The sequence below is a fragment of the Kogia breviceps genome, chromosome 18, assembly GCF_026419965.1.
Source record: "Kogia breviceps isolate mKogBre1 chromosome 18, mKogBre1 haplotype 1, whole genome shotgun sequence".
Taxonomy (NCBI): Eukaryota; Metazoa; Chordata; class Mammalia; order Artiodactyla; family Physeteridae; genus Kogia; species Kogia breviceps.
Window position 1 is genome coordinate 24,249,201 of NC_081327.1, and position 6,008 is coordinate 24,255,208.

Consider the following 6,008-nt stretch of genomic DNA (forward strand, 5'->3'; position numbering starts at 1 on the left):
CAAATTAGATTTGCACGCATCACAGTTGCTCAGACTGTGGTCCATGCATATATGACAATTCTCACAAAGCAGCTGAATATGGAAAACTTACGTATGTTACAAAAAAGTCTTTAACTGAAAATCTTTCACAATTGGCTTCATTTATAATAACTAGACTTTCTGGTTCATTAATCTTAAGAACTGAAGGAAAAACCCAAATTTACAGAGCTATGTGTATCTCCCCAAGTGGGCAATTTACCTCTTTGCATCTACCTAACTCTCACCACGCTTGGGTCTTAATTTAAATGTGGCTCCCTCAAAAAGGCCTGGCCTGAGTCCCAGCCCCTGTTAGGGTTGTGACCCCTCACAGCGCACTGCCCATCTCCTTCTTAGCTCTTACCGCATGCTCAGTAGACAGTAACTTGGGGTCCATTTATCCAACGTGTGTCTCCCTCACTCAACATGAGCCTCACCCAGGCAGACTAGTGTGTTCAGAGTTTACCATTGACTCTCAGACTAGGATGGTGCCATCGACTCATCACAAACACTCTGTGGGGCAAGTTGCTGAGTTATGGGCACAGGAAGTGGGGAGGAATACCCTTAGGGTAGGGGTGATGCTGCATATGAGCAACTAGAACATAGTAACAAAAATTATAATAGTAGCTAAGGTTTTTGAGAGCTTTAGGGAGCACATGTGTTTCAAGGGTACCACATGTTAAGCGGTTTCGAGGAATAACTTAGAGACAGTTATTTTGCACTCAAACATTCTCACATGCAAGTGATAAGGTGACCAAGTTGTCCTAGTTTGTCTGGGAATATCTCATTTCTAAAACTGTAAGTCCAGCATCCTAGGGACCCCCTCTGGCTCAGGCAATATGAGATGGATGGTCATCTTAGCAGGGGGGAAAATAGTCAGCGGACTTTTGCCCCCCCCCCAAAAAAAAAGGATTTATAAGAGAGGAGGGAGAGCAAAAATCTGCAGTGAGTCTGGAAACAGTGAATCTTGTTTGCATTTGTCAGGTGTGTGTGTGTGTGTGTGTGTGTGTGTGTGTGTGTGTGTGTGTGTGTGTGTGGAGAGGAGGTGGTAAACTGATTAGTTAGCAGCTAGAAAAGAGGCCGAGTTGTGCATCCTGTCCTTGAGCAGGATGGAGAAGGATATTAAAGAAAACAGTTTTAATTCTGTACGTTTCTGCAGAAAACCTGTGCAGGCGATGCAGCCGGCTGCTCTTTGTCGTGTCAGCTGGGTCCTTCCCACAGACCTCCCCTGAGCTAGGCCAGCTCTGCACCACTTCCCTTAGCAGCACTTCTTAGGAGCCTGTGCTAAGTACACAGCAGGCTTTGGGGACCCAGAGCTCAGGAGACCTCAGTTCCAAGATGGGGGAAAGAAGTTGTCACCGGGAGAGGCAGAGTGTTCATTTTCTCTGTGCTTCAAGTGAAAAGCTTCAGTCCTCAGTTACCTGTCCCAAATAAATGTCACTTTGCGCCGTCCAAGCATTCGTGGAGACTCTTAGTGGTTGTTTCTGGAACTTGCGGTCCCTCGAGGAAGTTCTGCTCATGCCGTGGCACTGGCAGGTGAGGGCTGCATAGCTCTGGGTGCAGATTCTAGGCACTTGTAACCTTTGGCTGCAGAAACACTCCGTGTTCTCAGGCAGCAGATAATGAAGCGTGAAAAGGAATTTCTCAATGACTTGAAAACACATCCTGGGTTCTTCAGGATGAGGGGGATTCCCAGATGTAACAAAAAGGATCCCATTTCTGTGTGGCTCTTAGGAGCACTCACAAGATGAGAAAGAATGCTTTGTGCCGAAGGCAGGGACAAGACCCTCATTCTTGACTGGGACAAGACCCTCATGTATTTGTTTGCTTATTAAAATCCATTCCTTTCTTCATTCTTTCATGCGTTCTTTCATTTCTGTCCAGTCATTGGTTTACTCATTAATTCCTTTATTCTTATGTATTCATGGGTTCACTTATTCCTTTATCTGTGCTCATTCCCCTCTGTCAACCCCATTCTTTTAATCAGTTTTTACTGAAAATCTACTGTGTTGTCAGAGATGTACTGAGTGTTCTGAGCTAGAAGAGGTCCCTGGGGACCTCTCCTTCCTGCTGGGGTGACAGATCTTTCCCCCATAACCCTAATCCAAGGCATCTTGGGCTGAGTTCTGGTGGCAGGCCTTGGATGATGTCTATTTGGGAACACTGGTCACTGCAGCTTTGTGAAGAACTCCTGTATCCTTGGAGTCACTGGGAGGCTCAGTACAGAGTCCATGGGCCTTTTGGTCATGACTCTGGGCACTAGACCCCTGTGGGTGACCAGTAAGATGGTTCTGGCCTCCAAGTAGATTTTCTCTTGGCTGAGACAACAGAAGGCCAGATCCCCCTTTCTTGGTTTCGTTGGCCATGTTTACAAGGTAATGACAGAGCCACATGGGATCAGACTATAGTAGCAGCCCAGATGTCCTTTGCCTGTCTACACAGCCCAAAGAACCTAGAGGTTCCAGAGAGAGGATTTCGCTTCTATATTTCTCAAAATACCTACAGGAAACCAAGCCAAGTGGGAGTTCAGGGGTCAGGCAACAAAATTCCAAGGAAGGCTGCCCAAGGCCAGGTGTCCCATCTACCTGAGCCCTGCTGAGCACTCAGCCATGCTGGGCATCGTGTGGAACCTGAGAGGGAAGAACTGACTTAGTCTCTGCTTTTGAAAGATGCAAGAAAATAACCTGAAACACAAAAATAACCAACACGTATACCATTTACAAACCGTTTTTACATTGCTCTTCTCATCTGTGCCTCACCTGGGCTGTGTGAGGAAGCGAGATACTATTACTATCCTTTTACCTGTGAAGACAGCACTGGAATTGTCCATAGTCACACAGCTAACATACAGCAGTGAGGACTTGAACCCAGGTCTATTTGATTCCAAATCGCATGTCTGTGCTGTGAGCCTGCACCACCGCATGTAAACTGTGAGGGCTGGCGGTGGCCTCCTTAGGTGGGGCGAGTTTGGAGAATGGGAGTGGTCACTGTTGCTAGTTGTGGTCAGAGGAGGCTTCTCGGAGGATTTCGAATTTCCTTTTGTATTGAGGAGTCAGGGCCAGTCACGAATATACCCTTTTTTTTTTTTTTTACCGTCCATCCTCCTTAATATAACAGGGAATGTGTTTCACCTACTAGCGCTCACCTCTGCCTGGGGAATGGGAAACGTATCTTTTATTCCTCAGTAATATTGAGACTTGGGCATGAGACCTGAATGGCTCAGAGAATTTAATCATTCAACAAGCAGCTTTGCCTAAGAGCAGAAATAAGAACTGACGCGGAGTCTTCTCTATGGGTAAATATAATTAGCCTGGCTGTTATGCTCTAAATCCTCCCTAAGCCCCTACGCTCAGGTGGCAAAGGGAACCTGCTGGCTTTTGGTGACTCTCGAAACCAAGAACCTTTGCTGGGGCTGCAGTAATTTGATTTATCTCAGAAACAAGCCAAACCATTACAAGGCTGGGTTTGCAATTTCAATATGCAGAGCTAATTAAGCAACCGAAACACCCACTCATTGATTATTACATGAAAAAGAACACATCAGTTTGGAGAAATACACTCTATAAGGTTGTACAATAGTTGAAAACTTAATTGCCAAGTGGATATTCCTCTTCTAGTGGCTAATAAATTTAACAATTAACCTTTGCTGGGATGCTCTTTAATTCCTGGAGTCCAGGCAAGCTTTGGTCTCTGCCTTTTCAAACTCAGCCAGAAAAGATAGCGGCTCTGGGCTGCTTTCTGCCTTTGTCTCAGGCCTGGTTCATAGTAAGAGCTCACAGTAAATGCTGTGAATAAAGGTCCAAAGAGTCTATGGCAGTTATTTCCCATTTATTTTTTATTATGAGAATTGTTCCAGATCATGCTCCTGGAAGGCATATTAATATTCTCCCCCTGCCCCAACCCTTTTAAAAAAGCTACATGGCATTCACAGAAGCCTAGTAACTAATCCAGCCACAGATCTAGCAGGGGGTGGATTTGGGCTTTGAACTCAGGTCTTCTGACCCCAGGTTCAGTGCTTTTTCTCCATTTCAGGCTCTTTCTTGTGTCCCAGTGACTAAGACTGACTGTCCGCAGGGCTGAAATAGTCCCCCAAAGGGCATGACGAAATGGATCCCAAAGGCCTCCAGCTTTGAAGCATCACTCCCACTGGTTTGACACCAGGCTGGATCCCATCCCAGAGAGTGATTCCTACGATTGAAAGAGGGTCTGGGTCTTTAAGTCCTGTGTTAAAGTGCAAAGACCTCTTAAAGGAGTCGCCATCAACTTCTCCCAGTCGTTAGCACCCTAGCGAATGTGCATGTGTCAGGCAGACTCGCTTTTTAGATGGAGCCACAGGCTACAAGGATCCAAGAGTGTGGGACAGATACATCTTGATAGGTCAGACAGATGGCATAATCGTCTAGGTCTGTGGGCCAGGAAGGAACGGTCCTGATGGAGTGGGGGTCCTGAGTTGCTAGAATCAGCCCAGGGGCACTGGTACATACAAGATTTTTGAAGCAAAAAGGGTAAAGATTATGGGCAAGGGAAAGGTGTACTGCTACCCCTCATGTGTGGTGTTGAGAAAGTTGTGCAATGCCTGCAGGCCTCCATTTCCTCATCTACAAAATGGGAGTCAGGAGACTGCCCTTCCAGGCATGTGTGAGGCTTAAATGAGCCAACATCAGAAGGCTCTTAGCACAGTGCCAGGCACTCAGGAAGCGGCCGGCAACTGGGGCTTTTCCTGAAACTGTTCTGGGCAGCTTACTCCCCCCAATGCTGGACAGAGACTCAGAAGGCCTGTGTTCCAGTCCCAGGTCATCTGCAAACACACCGAGGGCCCTTTTTCAATGCTCTCCTTCTTCAGCCCTCACTTTCTCGTCTATGAAATGAGGCAGTAAAACTGGATGACTTCTAAGGGTCCCTATACCCAATTAATTCATTCATTGATTTGCCCAGTGACTATGTCTTAAGAGCCTACTGTGTGCCAGGCACAGTGCTAGGCAGTGGGGATACAGCTTGGAGACAAGGCCTCTGCTTTAACCGAGCTGATGTTCTAGGGAAGGAAGTAGACAAAAAACGAGTATGTGAGATACTTTCAGATAGTGATCAGTTATGTAAAGGAAAGCAAGAGAATCTGTGTTCATCAAACTTTTCTTTTTCCTCCCCAAGGTATATGAGCCAGTGCTGACAAGTTTAAGAAAAAAAAAAAAAAAGGCAGGGGCAGGTGTTTATTGGCAGGATTAGATATTCTCACAAAGTTTGAGGAAGATCTGAATACCAAGCCCCGGGAAATCCAAGAACCAGACCAGCTCTGGGACCCCACAGCCAGATTCCGTGGAGCCCCCTTTCTGGAAAGCTCCTAACAACTTACCCCCATTAACTGTTTCTTTGATCTGCCCTGTACATTGGCTTCCACCTTCTCTGTTCCTGTGGATTCCATTTCCCACACTATGTAGTGAAAGATATGGTCAAAGGTCACATGCTGCAGCCCTCCAGAGACTCTGTTCTTTCTTTCTCAATCACGGCCCTAAATTCCCAGGGGAGGGGCTCTGATTGGCTCACCTCGGGTCAGGTGTCTACTATGGACCAATCAGTTGTGGGTTGAGCAGTGTGTATGCCCTTGCGAAAACATGGCTGCTGTAACCATACAGAAAGAAGGCAGGAGAAACAGTTTCCAGAAAGTTGGGAGCTGCCAATCCAACACACAGATTAACCAGACTGTGATGCATGGAGAGGTTCCCACATCTAATTTACTTTGGAGTTTGAAGTCACTCCCCAAATAAAAGGTAGTGATGAAGCATGCTGGAAGTTTGTTCTGGATGTGGACTCCAAAGACCTGGATTCTCCCAAGTCTCCACTGACCTGATGCATGACCTTAGACAAGCCATTTACTCTCTCTGAACCTTCAGTGGAAAAGTGGGGTAAAAATATTAGAGTTATTGTGAAGTCCAGAGAAAAGTAGGGATAAAAAGTGACTTTCAAAGTTCTGCAGTAAGGCACAATATTGGAGGCTC